Genomic DNA, 25995 nt, shown 5'->3' with positions numbered 1-25995 from the left:
AATGAAAAAAACTTTCTTTAGGACTACAATGCAAAGCAATCATGAGTTTGCATATTCGCATAAACCTATAAAAAAAACCTATTCAAAACACAAAGTGCAGAGTGGCTTATTGAAGATGCAAGTTCACCAGCGGAAAGAGTTGCAGTGGCTTGGGGAGTGAACAGCTGCTGCCTAAGCAGCCTAAAAGCTAGAGTTATAATGAGTGTGCAGTGTGCACTCTGTGCATGTGTTACAGTGCTTTATTAACTAGAAGGTAATTGATCCAGTTTAAAGTTTAAACCACCTACAGCAGCTCAAGCTTCAAGGCTTATTATACAGAATACAACAGTGTTACACTGGCTTGCCTTTTTGCTTACAATGGTTTAGTGCATACCTCTCAATTCTTAAAGAAATCTGAACAAAACCAAAAATAATGAGGGACAAAGGCCCCAAAATAGGGACAGATTTTAAATATTGCTGTTATAAACTTAGAGCAATGTTAGAATAACAGGAGTTATGTTAGCACACATTTTCTGAAGGGTATGAAGTCAGAAAATTAAAAGTCAGTCCTTATTTCATGACTTGAGTTCTCAATGGTTTACCAGAAAACCACAAATTTTAGGAGGAAAATACCAACAATATAATGCAAAAATCTGGACAGTTGAGAGGTATGGTACAGTGCCAAAATCCAGACTCAACTTTTCTTTTCATTCAGATACTGAAGTTCACTTTCATAGTTATATGGCAGTCAATATTTACTACCAAGTAAGTATTGTGACCTGCATTAGTTTAGTTATTCTTAATATTACCCAACCCACATGAAGTATATGCCACAGGGACAGGCATTATTTGGTACTTAATGACCATTTTCAAACTCAGAAGATCAACTTTGAATAATGCAAAGAGAGACAATGGGCAGGATTCACGAAGCCTACGTGTAAGAGTTACAAGGCATACACGGAGGCTGCAGTTAAACGGTGTGACGTCAGCATGTCATGCATATGCATGAAGGCATGCTGAATCACACCTAAGGCTAACACGGTCCATGTAAGATAGTAGGGGCGTGTCCGTAGGGCGAGCCCTGCAAACGGACATGCCCCCAGAAGAGTAAAAGTCCCGAAAGTAAACGCCCACGACAGAGTCCGTGGAAATGTGAATAAACACAACACAACACATGCCCCCACAGACTATGAACATAAAATGTATAAATGAGCATCTTATATTTTTTTTTATAAGTTGTAAAGATGTTTGCCCGTGAGTGCGCTTCGTTTTGCGTGTGCCCGGCGCTTAGCCACAGTTAGCAGTCAGTGGAAAAGCATATAAGAACTAAATATGCAAAGTAAGCCAAGTAGCAATAGCATAGCGGTAGAGACATCAGCTGAAGAGGAGGCAGTCATGGTTCGAGCCCCCACAACATCAATTTTTATTTTTAGTGAAATAAGCACTAAACAAGTCCCTGACATATATGTACACATATAAAATTATATTTTATGTAAAATGTAATGAAATGGGCCATGTATTTTGAAGAAATGTGAGATAAAAAAAAAAAAATGTCAGATGTGCCTATAGCTGAGCTACAGTCTAACAAGTTGAGTATATCTGCCTGTAGGTGAGCAGTGTTTTAACAGGTTTAAAATGAGTGCCCGTAGGTGAGCAGTGTTACAACAGGTGTAAAATGAGTGCCTGTAGGTGAGCAGTGGTTTAATAGGTGTAAAATGAGTCCCGGGGTTGAGCAGCATTTTAACACACTGAAACTGTGTGCCCGTAGCTGAGTTGAGTGTAATATGCGTGCTGACAGCCAAACCACTCGTAAACCAGCGTGATCTGTTTGTGCGGAGCTGCACACTGCGCCAACAAGCTAACTGATGGGCAATGTTGAACAAGCTGTATCAAAACTGCCTTTACAAAGACACACCTCCTAGCCTGTGTAGACAGTCATAAAATATAAAAAGCAATGGCCAGGTTCGAATCCAGGATACCATGCACCATAGTCAAAGTACTGAACCACTAAGCCATGACAGTTGCACTTAGAAATGCAGTAATAGCATATATATAGGAATGAATAGAAAGAGGAGCATGACAAAGCAGGTTTTGTGAAGCTGATACAATTCCAAAATGGCCAATCACAGATAAGTGTGGGAAAAACGGCATATATAAGCCCCATAGGCGGGAATACACAGCATAACCGATTGTAGAACCTACTTGCAGCCAGGATGTCAGGTGTAGGAGAGGGTAGTTGCTTCCGAGCACAGAGGTGGGGCATTGAGGAGTCCAAATATATGGTTTCACTCCTCGTCCATAATCATGAGGCCCATCTCATGCAGGGCCAGGTCCTGTGGGGAGCATATAGGGCTGAGGCGTGGGACCGGTTGGCACATGATCTCACCAGTGCCACAGGAATACCAAGGACTGGTGAGCAGGTCCATCACCACCATGTGGACCTGAAGAGACGGAAGCAGGACCAACTGAACCTTTGGATCCAGGAGGCCCGGCAAATGCCCAACGCCCCACTACTGAGTAAGTTACATGTAATTATTTATGTAAGAAATTAACCTAGCTGATATTATGGAGATGTGTATTCCAATATTACTTTATTTATATTACAGCTGCAGGTGTCCGTTCTGCGAACCATTAAGCCTATGGCAATAGGCTGGTGCGGTTGCGCCACCAGGCAGGTCAGTAATTCTCTCCTGTAACTGTAAATAAATATATAAGTATGACAGTTAGCAAAAGAGTGCAGTGTAGTCACTAATTAATAAAATGTGCAAGTAACAGTGTAAGAGGGTTTGCAAGTATTGCTTGATTACAAAAGTGTGATGCAGCCTGTAATCCAAACATAAAAATGAAACAAGTCTGAAATAAAGATGTCCCACCTGTAATATAATAGTACATAACCTGCATCAGGCTGAAAAGTACAGCTGTAGAAGCTGAGTAAAACATGTGTGAAATATATCCCTGTTGAAATTCAGAAACTTGACATAAGTGAGACTGTTGGAAAGAATTGTTATAACTACAGGTAAAACATGTCAATAAAGCCTAGAATTAAGTACCATCCTGAATTGTAAAAATAAAACAAGTGAGAGAGTGTGAGAAAGAGGTATGAATCCACCAATAAAGTAGTAATAACTCCTGAATAAAGTATACTGCAGTCAGTACAGAATGAAATAAATGTGACAGACAGAACCAAACAGCAACATGTGTTGAAAACAGTACTGCAGCTGGAATGTGTGTCCCAAAATCTGGATATGTTGCTCTCAGTCTGCAATATGCAGATAGTATGGTTGTCTGAAATACCAAACATCCACAGTTGTCTATAGCTATATAAAGCAAATGTAGCAGGATGATGGAGCTGAACAGAGCCAGATATGAATGTGTATGAATAAAAATGAAATGTATATTGATGTAGCAGTAACATTCCTATCACCAACCTGAAGTAGTTATCACATAGGAAACTGTAGGCAGAACTGTAGTGTGTATATATCTGCAGCTAGTAGAAATGTACAGCATATGTATTGGTATTTGAAGTTGTTAATTAAATATTTCTTCACCCTACCCTATAACCACAAATAATCCATTCCACGTGAAATTGGTATGTGCAATCACAATTAACACCCCTGGGCATTTGTCCTGTTGGTTCATATATATTTGCATGTACGTTGATGCATCTGCCCTGTTCATACATCCAAACCTGATGGCCTGTTGCCATCAATCAACCCTGCATGTTGTTGGATTGTGTATTGCTGTTCAAATTATGCATGTGTTATGCTTGCTGTTCAATGGCTTGCATTTATGGGCGTTTGGTTAATGGGAATACTCATGCATGCTGTTATAACTAATTATGAATGGTATTGTACGTTACTAACCCAAACTGTCATAACATAATGCAAAACATAGGACGACAGGGAAGGCGGGTTCCAGCGGACCCACCTCTCCCACCTCAGATGGCGAGTGCACCTGGCAGTAGTGCCCAGGCTAGACCCTCCTCCGGTGACCCTGTGCCACCTGCGGGTGGAAGCGCTGCAGGGGATGGGGCTCATCACCCCTCTGCAAGCGTGGCTGGAGGAGAACATCCACAAACCCTCCATAGTGTCCGGACTGTGGTGCATAGGGAGATCTGGCACGCTGTGCTTGGGCCCCTACGCCAGCTTGAGGCACGGGTGGCACAACTCACGGGCGTGCCTGCTGCCCGGCCTACACAGCCCCCAGCACAGCCCCGTCCTGGGCAGTGAAGGCACAGTGGCAACTGCCCATGGGTGGGGATCTCAGTTCCACTGTTGCCATCTGTGGGCTCATGGGCTCGAGATATCCAAACATCCGTCCCCGTCAATTGTGTAACCCCCCCACATGTGTCATACACCACCCCTGTATGCGTCTTGTTTGTCTTGTCTGTTAACCTACCCAACCTACCTCACCAGCTATACCAACTTCCTGTACCTGACATACCACTCTCACCTGAAAAAAAAAAAAGGGGGGGGCGCTCGGTACCCACAAAACAATTACGCGCCATACATAGCTGCCCATTTTGCACACATGTCTGCTGGACATGTAAACTGTCAATTACAATTGGCTGTACAACAAGTATTATTGTTGTCCTTACACCTCTCTCAGGGGTGGAAGGTTTCAAATGTCACACCAAATTACAAACATATGTACAGCTGTTGCTGACGAAGAAATGGGCAGCTATGGGCCTTACCTACATCCCTCCTGCAAAATCCGAGCTTGTTTCCCTACTGTCCTACCCTCTTTGTAACCCCTTTTTCACCACTTTCCTATCTCCCCATTTTCTTTCCTTTCAAAGAAAATAGCGTGGAGTGTCTTGTGAGAGTAAGCACTTTTAAGCAGTAGTAAGCGGGTGTGCGCTTCTGTGCGCTTAGCTAAGCGTGTGTGCGCGTAGCTAAGCGGCAGTGCACATGCGTGAGCTCCACGCAAATCAGCGCTAACCCGCTTACAACTGCTTAAAAGTGCCATAGTCACTCTGAATGACAAGGCCTGTAGTTTTCTCAGCAGCAAAATAAAATACCTCCCTCAGTCTCGAGCCCAGGACCTTGGAAACACTAGTCTGCATGACTTACCACTAAGCCATGAGTGCTATACAAGAACATTGTGCTGATAGAAATATATCATAAAATAGTAGGAATTAATTTAAAGGGAATATGCAAGTCTAGTACACAAAGCATGTCATGTATATTTACTGTCAAATCTAGTGGATTTGTGAAATAGTACTGTGTGCTGAGAAACAGTCATGCTAGTTGGTAGCTACTAGGTAATAATGTCACAGTAGTATCTGGCAAGCCACACACATACTCAGAGCAGGATAAACACAGCCATAGTTGAATAGTTAAGAGTTCAGACATAGCAACTGTGACTGAGTTACAGGGATGTCCCTGATGTGAAAACAAATGTCAACTGTGCCCCACTGACACCCTACCAAATGTACTAACAGTAGCTTACAGAACAACATGCATTGCAGTGTCTACAACACAGCCTGAAATATGAGAGACATACCAACCATTACACTCACAGAACAGTGTCCACAGCAAACCAGCATGGTCCCCACCCTGATAATCTGAAAGGGCTATGCCTACCTAACAGACCTTTTTATAGCACAGGCCTATAATCACAATGAGAACTGCAATCACTACACAACAGGCTGCATGCAATTAGTAAATGCTGGCTAACAATTGGTGCAGAGGCCATCACATGGACATGTGCAGATACATACAAAAGCATCCTGTACTCCCAGTCCACACATGCAATACTGTCATTGCACCTGCTGGAGGTAGAGAGAGAGAGAGGGAGAGAGAGAGAGAGAGAGAAAACAAAAAAGAAAGAAAGAAAGAAAGAAAGAAAGACAGAAAGAAAGAAAGAAAGAGAAAGAAATAACAAACCAGAAACATCAAGGCAAAGAGGCAGACAGCAGGCTAAGCAACTGCAAGCCTACACAAACAGCTGCAACAAACACAGGTAATGTAAAGTACTACTATAATACTCTACATACTGTGAACCCTCCGGATGTGTTATTGGTCTGTATCTATGTATATGAGGATGTGCATAGGGACGGGGACATACTGAAAGTGCCACTGAAGGTTCCACATACATATGTATGTGATGGTAGTTATGTGCACATAGCAATGTAGGTTGTAGTGCAATGTACAGTAATGGGTGTTCAGCAGTACGTTACTGTGTGTATACATATGTGGACCTAAAAAGGAGTATATATATATATATATATATATATATATATATATATATATATATATATATATATATATATAACATGTGTATACGTATGTATATCGAGATATGTATGTATATATATATATATATATAATATGCATATGTGTATACATAGATAGAGAGGGATGTAGAAATACATAGACAGATATAGTTTCACAGTGGCATAGTTTAGTACTAGGCTATCTGCAGACAGTGTATAGAATAGATTTAGAAACCTGCGCCTCTGTATAGTAGTGACAGAGTGAAGACCCCCTACATAATAGCATTAGTGTACTGTGCCTCTGTCTAGTAGTGACACAGAGAAGACCCCTGCTGTAAACCTATGATCTCCCATCCACTTGTCAAGAATGCACATGAAGAGTGTCAGTGAGGGTCTCTGCCTAACATGAACTGGGATCCTGTTCCACAGTATGGGAAGCCTCTTAGTGATGGATCTGTCCCTACAGTATGTCCTATTCATATGTGTGCTGAGGTTTAAATCCATAGCTGTTGTGCTTCTGATGGATTTGGATTGTATGAGGTGGAACATGTCCATCACTACCAGATTGGACATGGCCTACTACATCAGGCACAGATCACCCCTACGTAGGCAGTATGCTATGGAATAGAGCATGAGTTATGTTAGTCTGCCAGCATATGACAGTTGTTGCAGACCCTTGATCCACCTGGTGATGTACTCATGGGGTCCCCCTAGCTGTTGCAAGTGCCAGGTGAGGTACATACCAAAAGGGGCATAGTACACAGTCATGGGCCTGATAAGGGAGGAGTGTAAGGGTACAATGACCCCTTTTGATGTGGATGTGAATCCCTTCATGATAAGGTAGGCAAGGTAGGAAATCCATCCAACCACTTTGGCAACATGGGTGTCAAATGAGAGGTCAGCATTGCACAGTGTCACCAGGTCTCCGATTACTTTGTCTGTACTCAGTGGGTTATTGTCTATGTGATAATATGTAGGTACCTTGTCCATCCAAAAGGGTATGAGTATACATTACGTGGCATGCAGTGTCAGGCCATGACTCCACCACCAGTTGTTGGTGTCCGTGAGTCCTGTCAGTAGGATGTATGTGTCAGCAGGTGTATTGTCTATCGCACCTAGTATGCAGTCATCTTTGAACATTGTCAGCCACTACCCTCCCATGTCTGCTTCCACATCTGAGAATGATATGCCGAACATGAGTAGTTCCAGGACAGAGCCCTGTGGGACACCACATGTGACTGGCTCTGAGTCTGACATGGCACCAGTGAGGTTGACTATAGGGTTTCTATCCGTTAGCTGGTTTGCAACCCATCATGTGACATATGGATTTATATGTTAGCTGTTGATCATGTCTATGATGGCAGAGTGCGGTATTGTGTTGAATGCTGTAGGCAAGTCCAGGTAGGCTGTATGGACCGCTATGCCCTCAGCAATGACTATAGTGACTGATTTGAAAAGGTCAACCAGGTTCATAAGGCAGGATCTGCCCTCTACAAAGCCAGACCGGGTGGGATCAAGTGTCTAAGTCCCCAATGTCTCTGTGTATGGGTACCATAATGATCCTTTCCATAGTGTTGCAGACCAGGCTGGTTAAGCTTATTGGGCGGTAGTTACCAGGGTCTGTAGAGGTGCCTCCTGTGTGGAGTGGGACTACTGTTGCTGTATGCCAGTGTCCAGGTACATATGCTGTAGTAAGGCTACGGCTGAATAGCATGTAATGTGCATGTGTAGCTCCTCTTGCAGTTCACGTAGCATGCAACCTGCAATACCGTTGGGTACCATTGCTGCTGTGTTTACAGCTCCACTGAGGGTGGCTCCCAGCTGGACATCTGAGATAACAGGGAGGTTACAGTCAGCTGGGATAAGTAATTCCACATGTGTGGGTGAGGGTGTGTAGAAACCTGCACTGAACCTGTCTGCCAAACTGTAGGCATTATCTGTGTGTTCAGTGTAGCGTATGTCGCTGTGAACTAACTGTGAACACAACTGAGGGTTCCCACCCAGGTGTATAACATAGCAGAGGAAGGCCTTATGGTTATCTGTAGTGACCATAGCGATGTCCCTCTCATTGTTGGCCTTGCATGTTTGTACAACAAAACCTATCTTTCTATCACTGCTGATGTGAGATGCCGTAGCTCTATGGAAGTATGCTCTGCCGTGCAGTAGCTACCATCTGTTGTTATACAAGTTGTTCAATGCTGGGGTCCACCAGACAGGACGCCTGCCCTTGGTGGAGAGTGCCATGGTTCCATTTGTGATTGCATGATCCATGCATTCTTGGAGATGTCTGTAGAAGCATATGTGAGAGTGCCTGCATTGTGGGAAGTGTATTACACTGGCCCAGTGGGCATTAAGGATACCAACTCAGTTATAAGAAATGTAAAGTTGGCATGTGAGAGGTTTACCACTGTAGTCTGTTGTGTTGTGGGGTAGGTGGGATATGTATATCCAGGGTGATTAGTCTGTGGTCAGATGTGACTAGTGAGGGGTATACTTCCAGTGTGTAGCACATTGTCCCCATGTTTGTGATGATCAGGTCTAGTATATTATCTCCTGTTGTGGGAGAGGTGACTAGCTGTTCCATTACAATTGACATAGTGAATACCGGGAACCTTTGGGCTAGGGTGTTTGGGGAAGAATAATGCACCCAGTGTATGTTAGGGTAGTCGCACTATCCCAATATGATGGTGTGTGATGGGACATTCATATCCTCCAATGTCTACAGGAAGGCCGACTATGGTCCCTGAGATCAGGAGGGTGGTCTGTAACATGCTACCAGTTGTATAGCAGGTTTGCATATGGTTATCTGCACCTGGATGGTCTGTGATGCTTCATGTGTTGCCACTAACCTGGAGGTGTGTGTGTCCTCCATGAATATGGACACACCCTCCCTTTTCGTTTTGTCCCAAGTCCTGGGGCCAAAATGCATGATACGGGGTATAGCCTGGTACCGCTGGTGTGCTCTCAGGAGCCTTGAACCAGGTTCTCACGTACTGCACAGACATCGAGATTGGTAGAATATGTATGTACAGATATATGTAATACACACATACATATATAGATATCTGTAGAGACTTACACATATACAGATAGATCTGACTGACAACAGATATGTCTGTATATGGCTATCTCTCACTCTCTGTCCCACCCCCTTACACTCACCCTGTGTCTCTCTCTTTCACTCTCTGCCCCTCTCTCCCCACATCTATATGTATATATCTACATCTAAATATACATATGATATATACATATATACAAACAGATATATATCCATATACAGATATAAATATATCAGTGCATATATATATATATATATATATATATATATATATAGACTGTGTGAGGCACATGTGTGCAGATGTCTTGCTACAGGTGCCTGGTGTTATAGGCATGGAGTGAACACCAGTGTGGATACTGGAGTACCATAACCCATTCAAAAACACTGACACCAGTAACCACCACATATGTACATGCCTGCCCACCACTGCATGTGTCAGGGGGGAACAGGGTCAACAAGTGTAGAATAGGCTCCACATCGATACACACAGTGGCACACTAGTCCTGTAATACCTGTACATGGAATGTGTCAGCGGACATGGTGTGTCAGCTATGGACATGTAGGTCACTGTACCCCTCCACACCCCACAATGTCCTACACGGTATGTACCTCCCATGACAGCTACAGATATGATGAAGGACACAGACATATGCAAGTAACTGTGTCAATGCACTCAAACACCACAGAGCACACACAGACTACCTACATAGAGGTTACCACTGCTGGATATACATAGTTCAGTCACACCCATGACAGTTGTCTCCCAACCATGGTAACACCTCCAACAACCACAACACAAATTACCTACTTCTGTTGTCCTTGTCACTGCAGTATAGAGCACATGGTGGAGGTATGGGACCCTTCCCACAGATATGACATACCCTGTAGTAGACCACACATAATTAAGATGCAAGCCTCCCCATGAGTAGATGTCAGAGATACCCCTGCTGAATGTTATGCTGATAGGTAATATGCCATATGAGTCACCCTGTGTAACTGTTTGTAAGGAGCAGGTACGATCATAACACGTGTCACAAGGGGCAGGGTAGCTTAACAGTATGCTGCTGTAGGCCCGGGGCCAAAAGCACACTATCTACCTAGGACGCAATGCACACCCATTAACACATTGCAAATGGAATATGTGAGGTGGAATGAGTGTGCTAGTGACTGGGTGCATGTTGTGTACTGGTGTGATTGCTCACCATGACTGTCTGTCTGTCATGGTAGTGTGTGTTCTTGGTGTGAGGCCAGAGACAGGTGTGTGGCATATTGAGATCAACACATACTACATTGCCATATGTTGTGCTGTGTTACCCTGTATGTCACTGTGGTGTAGGTAGGGTTATGGCAAGTAAGAGTAGTGTGCAGTACCAGTGAAATATGTAACATGCATTGTGTGCAGTGCATGGGCTGATATTGTTCCCCATACAGTACCTTGATTCAAACCCCCAGTGTAAGGTTGTGTATTGTACCTGAAACAGTGCGTTGACTGCTGCAGTATACTAGTTTGTTGTATGGAGTGTGCCAGGTACTGTTGCACAGTTGTCGGATGAGCACTGATATCTGGTCATGTACATGTGTATCCCCCAATAGACAGACAGATGCTATATATGGTGCCTAAGTTATATCACTGCAGTCAAGTATAATGTGTATTATGTGTGCTATAGTCTGCTGACAGATATTGCTGACATATTTCCCTTCTCCTTTTCAGGGACATGGTTCACCAGCAGAACCCAGTCTACTCCGCTGCAGAAGAGGAGGAGATGCACCAGAGCCTGGTGCGGGATTTCACTGTACTCTTTTCCCTCACCAGCCAGAACCAGCAGGAGAGGGCTGCACTGTGGCAAGACCTGGTCCATCAGGTAAATGACATAGGCACACATAACCGGACATATGAGCAGGTACGCCATCACTGCAGTGATTTAATTGGAAATGTCCATCAGCGTGCATTGGATATCCACAGGCAGCAGCTTGCCACAGGTGGTAGGGTGGCTAGACTCCCCCCCTCACCAGACTGGAGGGACTACTCCTGAGTGTTGTGGCTCCAGCACAGCAGCAACAACAATAGGATACATGTGTAATGATGGAGGCTGGAGCCACACAGCAGCAGGACACAGAGCGTGCAGGTAACATGCCATGTGTATAGTGACCATTCTGTACACTGTTAGGTTATGCATGTGTGGGGTGTGTCCTTAATTTGTAGCTGTTATCTTGGTAATTATTGTGCATTAGTGATAACCTCATTATCTGCAGTACACCTGTGGAAGCTAACTGTTGCACTACTGAACTGTAACATGCCCACAGTATCAATGGCACAGTTGTGCCCACTGACGATAAATGTCTCTTTTCCGCAGGTCCCTCTGGTGTAACAGCAAGACAGCCTATCCATGCTGGTGAGTGTGTAATACCATTACCTTCACTACTCTGTATACTAATAGCAATAATAGGCTGAAGCAGTAGTGCTATGTGTTTGATTGCAGGTGTGTTTGTGTCTGTGGGTTGATATCTCATATACTGAGGTGTGTGCATGTGTGCATGTGTGCATGTGCCCTTGTGTGCATATGCCCATGTGTGCATGTGTGCATGTGTGCATGTGCGCATGTGTGCATGTGTGCATGTGTGCATGTGCCCATGTGTGCATGTATGCATGTGTGCATGTGTGCATGTGCGCATGTGTGCGTGTGCTCATGTGCCCATGTGTGCATGTGTGCATGTGTGCATGTGTGCATCAGTGGTGGCATTGTGTACACATTGTAAACTGTGTTTCCTGTCTTACTCCTACAGGTTCTGGTGCTGCTCTGGTGTCATGCAGCAGGGAACCTGAATCAGCTGTTGTGGATAGTGATGATGATACCTGTGTAATGGCACAGGTAGGTGTGCCAGGGTCCATCATTGGTCAGCCAATTGACACTACACAGCTGTCGACCCCATCAATGCGCACAGTCATCCTGCCAATACATCCTTTGTCACCAATGTCCCTAGGTGATGGACAGGATACAGTGGGCATTGACCAGGGTAATGTGGTACCGGAGGCACATGCATCCCCACACTGCAGCCATGGCCAGGGCACTGACATGGTACCGCACAGGCAGACGTCCATGGGTTCTCGTGGGAGCATCTGTGGGCGTACTGCCCCTGTCAGACATGCCCACAGAGGTCTTCCAACCCCAGCTATGTTTCGGGCTGTAATGCAGGCACAGTCACGTATGGAACAGTACACCAGACAGGGTCTGAGGGAGCTGAGAGCATGTCGCACAGCCATGCGTGACAGTATGCGTGATGTTGCGGCTGCCATCCGCAACTTCACCGAGGTCATTGACAGACATTGGGGGGGGGAACATTATATCTGTTCCACAACTATATGTCCATGAGCCAGGACAATGGTGGATGGTTGAGGCGTCGACATGACGTTATGCCAGCAACAGCAGCAGCTGGCAGCCGTCGCGGACGACAACAGGACCGCGGCCGCTCACATAGTGCCAGCAGCTGCCCCAGCAATGCTGGGTCTGTGCTGTCATCGGACCACCCCAGGAGACCACATGCACATGGTGCTGGACGGTCCCAACATGGACCTGTCTCCAGTCAATGAACACCTGCTTCTGATGACAGTACCCAGTCTGGATTGGTACCTGATACGGTCCGTAGCACCCCTGCCAGGCACAGGTACCGTGTCCGTGGCCACAGACAGTGATCTGTATGTCCTGGCAGGTACAGTCTGCGGCTGTCCACAAACTCCTGTATATGGCAGCCATGAGGTGGGACTGTGTGCATTCATACACACATGCAAAGTGATAACACATAGGGCTACCGCATACATGCACACGCTGCATCAACATTGCCCCATCTTGTACTGCTGTCCCTCACCAACACACACACACAGACATGTCAATTGGTTGTATCAGTGGCAGACCCAGGCATACCAGATACACACCCTGTGCATATGATGAAACTGTGCCACCTCCTGCAATCTGTAAGATCGGTGAGGAACAGGTTAACATGGTGCTGATGCACAGGGTGACTACAAAGACGTATTGTAATAGTATGATGTTGACAACAGTACAGTGTAATTATAGCATTGTGGGCATATACCAGCATGCCTGATGCAGTTACAGTATGAATGTCATTGTATCATTTTGTACACCCATACTAATTACCACAGTGTTCTGCCTGCACATCTTTGCATACTGGTGGTGAGGCTGTGAAGGGATGGCCACCTACATAGGTAGCACAGGGGATACAACAATGTACATATTGATACTCAATGATGGCCATGTCAACTGCGAGTTGCATGCTGTCCACACACGACTCTGCAATGCAGATGTTTCAGGATGTTGATATCTGTGCAGTACTACACAGCAGGTTCAGGGCTCACAAGAGCACACTAGCACTACAAGGTCACACCTCATACCATGCATAACAGCACCAAAACACAGAACTAACTACGACAGGAGGGAGAATGTCCATAGATGTCAAGGATACTGTGGTGCCAGGACAGGTAGCATACATCATACTACATCTGGAACTGCTGAGTGAGGGCTCAGTTTCTGTTATTTGACATGTGTATTATTACAGGTATGAGCACTTGGGTATCAGGCCAGTTATTCAACATTACGAAGGTACGTGGTCTATACACTTGTGGGGGTTGCGGCTGGACCCAGCCCGTCTGACCTGGGAATATCTGGGTACTGGCTTAGAGTGCCTGCATATATGCACTGTTACATACTGGAAGTCGTACACCTTGTTTGTTGTAGCATAGTTTACATACAGGCCTGCTGACTGTAGCTTTGTTTGTATGCATGTTTGCCTGTTATGTTCCTGAAACACTGATTCCACCTGTAGTGCAGATATACAGTGCCACTGTGGATCCCTAGTGACATCTGTGTTGCTTACTGTACTGATGTCCATGTGTCACTTGCCATAATGTCACTGTTTCTCCTGTTTGCATATAGCTTGCCTGTAACACATTGCATATGACGTACCTCACATTTGCTCAAGACAGCATTCATATATGCCAGCACTAACCATTCAGGAGCACTACACCCTCACATAGTCACCTTGAGTACCTTGTTCCCCATTGGCCCTATGTGTTGTTACTTAGTGTGGGAGTCACAATGCTATGGTAGCATGTGCAAAGGTCACCTGTCGATCTACTCTCAGGTCCAGTGTGAATCTGTGAGTCATGTGGCAATGTTACAGCTGCCTCATGTACACAGACAACCCTCTCCCCTTCCCATACATGTACAACACATGTGAGAGATGCAACCACATAGCCAAACTGGGGGCTAAGCTCTGTTTACACAGCACTGGCATTCCCTGTCAGGTGGAGTGGGATACTACAGTGAATACAGTACCAGTCTCCCATAGACCTGCCACGACCACAATCCAAACACAGACACACACAGGTACATTATTGGGCTCTCAGAATAGCATCCTGCCTGAGGAGCTGATACCTGCAAAGCAGACACACAAGCAAACTTTATGCCAGAGCAGAGCACATGTAACACATAGCTCACAAAGCCTGTCTGCCAAACAGTGTCAGGCCATACGGCTAGACAACACACCTGCTACGGTTGTATGAGGTACCTCTATTGACACGTACACGGTGGTCCTGCTCCCAGGCTGAACAAGGTGACGGTCATGCTGAGCTGCCCGTCGGGCACTATGATCCACCACATAACACAAGCAAAGCAGTCACTCCAAGGCATGTAGCAGTATGACTCAGTCATTGTCTGTGCCAGTGTGTATGACCTCTGACGCACCTCCCTGGACTACATGTTAGGGGACATGGAGGGACTCTCTGAGGTTGAGGCACAGGCTGGTATGACCCTGGCTTTGGGTAGCATCTCACCCTCACCATGAATGCTGCCACAATATGTAGACAGGTTCATCAGTTTCTGCACTTAATGTATCTTTCAGTGACATCCAAAGGGGATCCAATGCCTGTCAGTGTGGGATTACATGCTGGACATGCCACATTGCTTTGCTTGGGACAGCTTGCACCTGTCACCCATGGGCCGTTGTATATTGGCAGAGGTTGTTGCTACACACATACTGCCTTTGCATGCAAGGCTGACATTACATAGCCACCTACACAGGTAGCACACGGGATAGGACACTAATAGCAATGCTACTCAACAGCAGCAGTGTAAACCTGAAGACGCATGCAGTGGAAACTGTCCTTAGCATGGGGTACAGCAATATCCATGAAGTAACAGACTCCTGGTACAAGGCTCCCAGGTGCACACCATCAGTGCCAGGTCATTCCTGATACCATGCGTGTCATCCCCTACACATGCACCAAAACAGAACAGGGGGGATGTATCCAAAGGCACCTCAGATACACACACCCCCAGGTTGGTGGCACTGCACAAAGCATCAGAGCCTCTCCATGTGCAACACACAGTGGGTTAGACTGCCTTCAGGCTCATAGCCTGGCACACACCACACTCCCATACCCAGGAAACCCACTTGGCCTTCCTGACAACACTGGGAATATGATGGTCTCTACACATACCATTATATGGTTGTACTGCAACTACCCAAACATACAGTGTGAGCATTATTCTAGCTGCAAGACCCTATCTGAAGGTGCCTTATCATTCATTCCCTGCATTGCTATGGAACAACTTTTTACCACTCCCACAAGTGATGACAACATGCTGCACCTGTTCATCACCAACATGTGGACTGTATACTCCAGACCAATCATGTATCCATCGCTGGTGGGATGACACCATCTACAACCCACACTGTATAGTCACATACCACATACAGCCCCTGCAGAGAACATCCCAGTCATACAGTTGTCTGATGCATATTCCATGTATTCACATGAGGCAGGCTTCGGACATGGGAACTCTTGCAGTTCACAGGTACATATGTGTAGGTGGCACACACATACATCATGTGTGCATTGACATTACTGATATAATGTATGTCGTGCAATATTGGGAACAATACCCAACACACATGGACAAACTGTGTGACAAAATTACACATGGCATTTGTAGGATACAAATCCCTACCTAACTATGTTAGATAACTTGTGAGAATTGCATTAGCAGAGCATGCTATTTGCATTACTGGGGGGATTGCTTTCTGCTGCTGTACTTATAGGGTGCTGACATCATCAGTGTTTAGATAGTGGAATATGCAGCATGTGTTGTGTAGTAAAAGTTGCCAAAAGGGACATTTATCATACACATGGAATCACACACACTACTACCCCATACACAGTCACACACACACTGGGCACTGGCAGGATTCAAACTCCTACCTAACTATGTTATGGCACTAGTAAGAAATGCATTATCAGAGTGCGCTATTTGCATTACTGGGGGGATTGCTTTCTCCTGTTGTACTTATAGGGTGCTGACATCATCAGTGTTTAGACAGTGGAATATGCAGCATGTTTTGTGTAGTAAAAGTTACCAAAAGGGACATTTTTCATACACATGGAATTGCACACACTACTCCCCCATACACAGTCTCACACACACACACTGGGCACTTGCAGGATTCAAACCCCTACCTATGTTATGACACTAGTGAGAGATGCACTAGCAGAGCTCACTATTTGCATTATTGGGGGGATTGCTTTCTCCTGCTGTACTTATAGGGTGCTGACATCATCAGTGTTTATACATGTGGAATATGCAGCATGTTTTGTGTAGTAAAAGTTGCCAAAAGGGACATTTCTTATACACATGGAATTGCACACACTACCCTGCCATACGCAGTCAGACTGGGCACTTGCAGGATTCAAACCCCTACCTAACTATGTTATGATACTAGTGAGAAACGCATTAGCAGAGCATGCTATTTGCATTACTAGGGGGGATTGCTTTCTCCTGCTGTACTTATAGGGTGCTGACATCATCAGTGTTTCAACAGTGGAATATGCAGCATGTTTGGTGTAGTAAAAGTTGCATTTCTCATACACATGGAATTGCACACACTACTCCCCCATACACAGTCATACACACACACTGGGCACTTGCAGGATTCAAACCCCTACCTCACTATGTTATGACACTAGTGAAAAATGCATTAGCAGAGTGAGCTACTTGCATTACTGGGGGGGATTGCTTTCTCCTACTGTACTTATAGGGTGCTGACATCATCAGTGTTTAGACAGTGGAATATGCAGCATGTTTTGTGTAGTAAAAGTTGCCAAAAGGGACATTTCTCATACACATGCAATTGCACACACTACGCCCCCATACACAGTCACACACACACTGGGCACTTGCAGGATTCAAACCCCTACCTAACTATGCTATGACATTTGTTAGAGACGCAGTAGCGGAGCGCGCTATTCACATTACTGGGTATAATTTCTGCTCCTGACATATGTATAGTGTGCTGACATCATTATGGATGAAGAGGTATGCACATCTGTTACTATCCATCAGTAAGGGGGAGAGCATATCTATACATTAACTTTGCACAGGCACAGTGGCCTACTGTACTGTGGAGGCAGATGCCAAATACACTGTAGATAGCCTTCTATATTCCCTAGGGACAACGGTCAGGTATTGCACTCTATGGCCATATGTTTACCTGTCAGATGCACATATCTGTTGCTCATATACTGTTTGTGGGTCTTTATTGCCATAGCCTGTCCTATCTCTATAAACAACATGTGTACTGTGGGAGATGTTTGCATATGAGTGGGATCCAGTACTTTACTTATGTCTCTGTTGTAACTTCACTGTGTGCACTGGGCAGATGTCTGTATTGTGGGAGGTTCCTGTGTTAACACATAGAAATGCCAGATATGTGTGTGCACCTGCTGAACTGTGACATGGCCTAAGTGTGTGAGCATGCCCAGTTCACAGTTTGTATGGCTTCTTGACTGCCACATCTCATTTATCTAAGTGTGCAAGAATGCCCAGTGTGACCTTTCCTTATGTTTGGATCTGTGGACCACCACATTTCTGTTTATGTGTGGACACCATCTATATATCACTTGTACAGTTGAGTGTTAGACATCAAGTTGTGTTCTTACTGCCCAACTGCTGTGTGTCTGAACCTAACAGGCATTATGCTCTGCCTGCAGGGTCACCATGGGCTAGTTTGCATACAGTTGTCATCATCCTTTCCTGCTGACCAAACAGTTGTATTGTTGTATAGTGTACTGGTGCAAAACTTTCACTGTGGTGGACAGTATAATCGGTTTCAGTACTATCACTGCTTGTAATGTTTATAGTGAGCACACCAGACTGGTTGAGGGCTAGTTGTGCAGATATGACCATGTTGCATTTTGTTCAGATATGGACAGCTTAGTACATGATTGTCCGACATTGTTAATGTATTCCACAACTTGTGTGGACAGTGACAAACAATGGCCATGTGCCCTAGTCCATTTGTAATGCTAGTCAGAGAGTTTGTCCTTCAACACACATTTACTGGTGTTTGCCATGACATATGTCACGGTTAGTGTGCTGTGCCTCTGTCTACCCATGACATACAGGTGATATCCAGGGTACACCTGCCATCACCAATCCAGTCATCATGATTCCTCTGGATGACAGTCACTGAGGGACTCCCTGGATATCCTGTAGTGGGAGTTTAGTCATGAGTGGAGTGAGCTTCTGGGTTGTGGACCAATCAGTACAGCATGTCCTGTTTATGTCTGTGCTGGGGTTCAGGCCTGTCAGCTGCATAGGTCACCAGCATTCAGTGTTTACATGGTGCCAAATGTCCATTGATACCAGGTTGGTCATGGCTCTATACATCAGGCACAGTTCACCTCCAGCCAGGCAGTATGGCACTGTGTGGAGCTGCAGTTACTTTACTCAGGTGACACATGGCATCTGTTACAGCTCTGCAATCCTCCTGGTGGGGTATTTGTGTGGTCATTCCAGTTGCTGCAGGTGTCTGCAATGGTACATCGCTGAAGGGCCATTGTACACAATTGTGAGGCTGCTGATGGATGACTGGAGAGGCACATTGACCTACCCTAACCAAGCTGTGCTTACCTTCATGATTAGGTGGGTATATGGTATGTTTCTGTAACCACTACAGACACATGGTTGTCACATGCAAGATATGTGTCACCTTGTGTCCCCAGGTCTCTTATTGCTCCTGATGTACTTACTGGGTTAACACCTATGTGGTAATTTCTGGCCATGTACTCTGTTTCCACAGGGGTTGACTATACCCTATTCTGCATTTAGCTTGTTGACATGGCTGTGGCACCACTTGTGTGTTTCTATGTGTGCCTTTTGTAGGTTGCTTGTGTCAGCTGGAGGGTCCAATATGGTGGCCAGTTTGTCGTCCTCTGCAAATCTGTTCAGACAGAGTCCTTCCATGTTGGCCTATACCTATGTGACATATAGAGCATACAAGAGGGTTCCCAGGACCATGCCTTATGGGATGCCAGTTGTACCTGGTTTGCAGTCTGCCATGGCTACAGCATGTCTGCCAGGTCAGTCCTGTCCTTGACCTGGTTTGCAACTCAACTACTTGCATAGGGGTTTATAGTTAGGCTGGTGAGCTTATCTGTACCGCCAACTAGGGTATTGTATGGAAGGGTTTAGCAAGGTCCAGATAGGCTGTGTGATCGACATTCCCCACATCACTGGGCTTGGTGCATGTTTCACATGAGTCAGACATGTGTACGGGTCAGGATCTGCCCTATGACAGCCACACTGGGTAGGGTCCAATGTCTGTAGGTACCCAGTCTCGTTATTTATGGTATCCATGATCATCCTCTACATTACTTTGCCAACCTAGTTATTTGGGGTTGAGGGGTGATAGTTTGCAGTATCCACTCAGGCACCCGCTTTGTGGTGTGGGACCACTGTTGCTGTACACCGCTCTTTGGGTACATATCCTGTGGTAGGACTGATAGTGCACAGTAATGCTATTTGCTGTTGCATTCTTCTTACAGTACTTGTTGGACACAACCCAGGACACCATCTGGTACCATTGATGCTGTGTGCTGTGCTTTGTGGATGCTGGCTGTTACCTCAGCATCTGCAATGTTGGGGGGCCAGCACTCTCCTGGGATAGATATTTGGCAGTTAGGTGCTGGTGGAGAGTTTGCAAAGAATCTGTTAGATAGGATGTTGGCAATGTGTGTGGGTTTGGTGTATTGTTTGAGATATTAGAGTGCTGCAGAGCATATATGTGGATTACCACCATGGTTCCTACCATCAGGTAGGACAGCTGTGTAATAATCCTTTGTGTCCTGCACAATTTGTATCATCATAGGTTCATAGGCTCATATGTTCATACTAGGCTATCTGCCCTGGCCTTGTTTGAGCACGGGCAGACTGTGTGTGGGTCTCAACACCCCTTGCAATGTGCATATTATGCCCACGTAGGGTTTACTTTCCTAGATGTGACACAGGGATGGCCCCCAGTGTACACCTGCTATCTCCCATGCACTTCAACGGATTTCTTTTGTTGAGTTTGTGTGTGGAGCTCAGCCTATCATGGACTGGGATTCTGTTCCAGAGTGTCCTGAGCCTCTGGGTTATGGATCTGTCCCTCCAGCACTTCCTATTAATCTATGTGTAGAGGTTCAGATATCTCAATGTGGTGTGTCTGCTGGATTTGGGGTTTCTGCAGTGGAGCATGTCCATTCATTCTGGATTGGGCATGGCCTAGTACATCAGGCATACATCACCTCTGACTGTGCAGTATGCTTCTGAATTGGGCTGTGGTTTCTTCAGCCAGGCTGCAGATGTCCAATGTTTGGACCCTTTATCCTGTTGGTGGGGTACATTTGGGGTCTTTCTGACTGCTGCATGTGTAAGGTAAGGTACATGCGGACTGGAGCATAGTTGTCACATATGGGCCTGATAAGGGAAAGGTATGGGGGCACAGTGACCTCTGTAGCTCTACATGTGCATCCTTTCATATTAAGGTTGGCAATATAGCAGGTCTTCCTGGCCACCTTGGCAATGTGTGTGTCACATGACAGGTTACCATCCACTTGTGTCCCTAGGTCCATGACTACTTCTACCATACATAATGGATTGCCACCTATGTCATACTTTGTGTGTGCCTTGTTTGGTATTTGTTGGGACATTCATACTCTGATGTGTCTTCAGGAAGGCTGGCTGGGGTACCTGGGTTTGTGTGTGGGGTCTCTAGCAGGCTTCAAACAGGTGCACAGTTTGAGAGAGTGATACTCGCCCGTGGATAGTCCATGCTGCTTCTTGCTGTGGCACCAACTTGGGGGTGTGGTTATTCTTGATAATTACTGGTAGCCACACTCCTATTGTCATGTGTTCCATGTTTTGGAGCTGTAGAGCATGGTATGAGGCATAACCTGGTAGTATTAGGGTGCTCTTCTGGGCCTTGCCCAGGTTTCTGTTACAGAACACATATTACCATTCTCCATGCTGTGGTGGGTTTGGTCTGCATGCACCTTGCAGGTTAGACTTCTGGCATTGGGTAGCATTACGTCCAGGTTATTATCCCTTGTGCTACCTATGTTGGTGGGTTTGTGTTTCCAGACTTACCTATTCCAGGCACAGTGGGGGTGACAGCAGCCTTTGCCAGTATCTACACAGCCAGGTGTGCTGGGTGCATGCCATCCCTAGCAGGTGGGGCATCATGTCTTGCCCGGCATGTCAGCCCAGGCTGTCAGCCATGTGTTCTCCCTTGCTAACAGCAATACCTCAGCCAATTATTGTACTTGATCTTGTTGTCTTCATAGTGTGGCATTATGCTTAGTGAGGGTGAGATGTTAGGTTGGGTCTTCATGTTTGCATATACTAGATGGTGTTACATTGCTTAACACATGGCAATCATGCCTCAGGTGGTGCTGCAGGGCTGCCTCTGTTGGATGCACATACTACACTCCCTGTACATGTTTGAGAGCAGGTTATGTCATTTTAGGCATCCCTGTTACTATATGAGTGAGTCAGAAAGGGGTATCATTCACAGGATTCCTACTGAGCCAGTGTATGTGCTATGCGTTGCCTCTTTACCAAGGCCAGGGCATACTGGGCACACCTCCTTCTGCCTACTGGGGCAGGCTCAGGTTGTTCCTCCTCTGAGTCACGCTCTGCCTGTGATGGCCTTGGCAATGGTGGGGGGCTGTTTGGCCCGGCCCTATGCTGGTCCTGCTGCAGCTGTTTTCACAAGATCATATTATGTAGCATAGCACATACCATGACAATTTGGGAACATGTAGTTGGTGAGTACTGCAAGGCTCCACCAGATGTGTCCAGACACCGGAACCGTGACTTGAGCAGCCCAAACACAAGATCTGTTACATAACATGTTTGTGCGTGTGCTTCATCATGGCGTTCCTGTTCAGGTGTGTGTGCGTTTCTGATGGGTGCCATCAGCCACGGCTCCAGTGCATAACCTGCATCCCCACTAGGTGTCCATGTGGGATGTCCCCATTGGCAAATGTCTGGTACAGCTGCGTCAAATGCCAGATATGGGAATCATGGTAGCTCCCAGGGCAGCCAGCACACACAGTCATTATTATGCCCTGGGCATCACACATGACCTGGCAGTTGATGGAGGGGAAGCCCTTGCGGTTAATGTAGGCCCTACCCCACTCACTGGCTGGTGCTTTGATGCGTATGTGCGTGCAGTCTATTGCACCCACTACCTCAGGGTATTCTGCTATTTGCTGGAAGAGACGCATATTGCTGGCCAATACCTCACGGCATTGGGGAAATATACATGATCACCGACATGTGCTGACATGGCATCCAGGAACTGGTGCAGTACCCTGGAGGCTGATGCCTGTGATATCCTCATCATATAACCAGTTGGTCTCTGGAAGGTACCTGTTGCTAGTATTCTTAGGCCAACACATACCTTGGTTTCCACTGGGATGGGCTCCCCTCTGTTGGTTCTGCGTGTGAGGCGTGGCCTGCACAGCTCGACAATTTGCTGCAGGAGGTCTCTGTCCACTCTATAGCGCTCCACTATCGCCAGCTCATGTAACCCCTGGTAGGTGACCCTGGGCCTGTACAGTCTTCTCCATCTCCTCACTGTGGGTTGTCTGGCAGCATTTCCATTGTCACCACCCTCAGCAAGTCACCTATGTCTCCTTATGACAGCTATAGCAGCCTCTAGCATGTTTAGTCTGAGTGCAGCTTTTTCAGTTTTCACTTCTACTAGCTTACTCCTGTCTTGCAGTATCTCTTGAGAGAAACATACTGCAATGCTGTTTGCAGTGTTTTAAGTGCTGGGCTGGGCTTGTATTCTGCCTGTGTAATTGCCTGCTTCTAATTGTTTTCACCTGCTACCGCTACAGGTATTCCCTGCTAGTTTCCTACTATTTCTCCTGCTTCCTTTTCCTCTCTGTTTCCTCAGGGGGGAGCAGCGCGCATACCAGCGAAAACACATTCACAGTGGCTACCACACGCGCACACATGCTTACACGGACTTGAATCTGCTTATTCGGGTTAAAACGCGTGCACACAAGCGCAAACAGGTTTATATATCTTTACACAGGCTCCTACATGCTTACTCTGCCTTACACGCGTGCACTCTGTATTACTCGCGCCTCCCAGCGCGCACACGCACGCATGCACATACAGCAAGAAACTTTGGTGTTGGCCACAGTGTACACCTTCCATTTCTTGACTTTCCTATGCTTATCTGTTGACACTCCTCTTTTTCTGCTGTGTGATTGATATGTTTCACATACCACTTTGCTCCAATGAGCTTGCTTTCTTCCTGACATTGCCCCCTGTGATGTCACCTATCTCCTACTCTGTTACTCCCCCTATCTAACTCTTACACTACACGGACTGTGCTCATTTGCTATGTGACAGTGTGATTCACTATCCTACCATTCATTTACATAGGATTGCATATTAATGCTTAGTTACATGTCTTACACTCAGCTTCCCCCCTTAGCAACCACTAGATGGTGGCCATGTTGTTTTTGGTCTGCTAGTCCCTGCATTGCAAATCCATGCATTACATAAAACCCACATTTGTGGGTTTCTAACCTTCATTTTTCAGTTTTATATAGCGCAGCCCGTTTGCACGGGGCTGCGCTGCGTTTAAACATCGCCGATCTCCAAAACAATATATATATTTTTTCATGTTTGCATCAGTTTACCATGCCAATGGCCACATATTTGGCCTTTGGCATGCTGTCTGTAACATTTGCACACTTTATTTGGAGCTGTCATGGCTCCGTTGTGTTATTTGCAGTAACGTACTCAGTTGTCAACTGAGTACATTTCTACAACTAACACGACTCTTACACGGGCTGGTTTCAGCTTCGTGGATCGCTAATCTACCTCATTTGCATGCCTTTCGGCTGCAAGTGGGGTGATTAGCATATCCACGCCCTGCCCATGTAAGAGTCATTTTAGCTTTCTCTTACACGGGATTTCGGGCTGTTCCTGGATCGCGATGGCTGCATGGAGTCTTACACAGCTCTTAGACTCCGTGCAAGCCATCATGAATCCTGCCCAATATTTCTGACAGCTCAATACGTAAATTATAAATACAAATACAAATGAATAGTCATCCAAGTAAATACGTATTTAATAATATTAGTATTTTTTATCCATAGTTTTTTCAAGCATGTGCTATTAAACTTGTTTCAGCCTCTGGTTTGCATACCACTATAAATAGTGTAAGTTCTTGATGGAAGTGTTCTCAAGTTATTGTTACTTATTCCATCTCCTCCCTGCACTTTGTTTCAAACTTTGGATCCAGTTTGCATAGTTCTTTTTCAATATAATCAAATTCTTGTAATTCTAGTAACTTTCTAAGTTTCTAAGAACAATATTTAAAATCTGTCATTTTGGGGCTTTTGTCACCCATTATTTTAGGCTCTGTCCAGATTTCTTGTACTATGAAGTTGAGAGGTATATGGTTGACCATAGCCAGTAATTGCATATAATGAGTGACATTTTGCAAAATGTTTATAATTCTAACTCTTGAAAAGCTAACACAAACAGCTTGGTGGGTCCTTGGTAACTGCATCCCAACTTTTATCAGGCAAAGGGACCACCAGTCTATGGAGCCGTTATGCTATTTTTGAAAAAAAAAATAAAAAAACGGGAAGAAAGAGACGGACCCGCCTCTTTGAAAGGTAAAAATCATCTAAAACATGGCAGCCAGGAGAGGGAAGGTGAAAGTTCTGGTGTCTTGATGCAGTGCTTATAGAGGCTTCGATTTTGCACAGCCCACAGGGGTAGTTACAGAAGAAAATCAAGACTACTTCCGAATTTTAATGCTGCATTTCCACTAAACAATCTCTTAAATATGCCTGAAATATTCTGACTAGATTCCCTGACATAAGATAAGGAGAACATGTTTTCAGACATGAGGCAACCCGTTAAACTAGGTTTAACCGCATTGAGTGCAAATAAATGGAGGGAGTAAAGTAAGCCAGTACCAGATTGAAAAGAATAATGTGAGGGAGCTAATCTGTACAGTTGAGAGGTGTGCAGTCAAGTCTCACTTTATGAGAAAAAAGACTAGAAGAAACCAGACAATACCAAAAGAAAAAAAAAATCACAGTACTATTTTTGAATGTTCCGCACTTGAGTTGTACGATTTGCAGGATTACTTCCCCGACAGAAAACGGTAGCCAAGCCTGCTATGTTACTTGACAGAACAAGACTGCGAATATCACTTTTGCGTGCCAATGCTTACAAAGTTGAGTTGATATGAGGGGCGTGGCCAAGGATGAACACAGGATAGCAGCAGATTTCTTCAGCTCCACCAATTTCATTACATTGACAGGAATTAATTACTTAAAAAATTAATTTTTGAAGTAATTTTCTTT

The sequence above is a fragment of the Protopterus annectens genome, chromosome 12.part0, assembly GCF_019279795.1.
Source record: "Protopterus annectens isolate FY-2018-M chromosome 12.part0, PAN1.0, whole genome shotgun sequence".
Classification (NCBI taxonomy): domain Eukaryota; kingdom Metazoa; phylum Chordata; order Ceratodontiformes; family Protopteridae; genus Protopterus; species Protopterus annectens.
The sequence above is the reverse complement of the archived record's forward strand: the minus strand, read 5'-3'. Positions refer to the sequence as shown.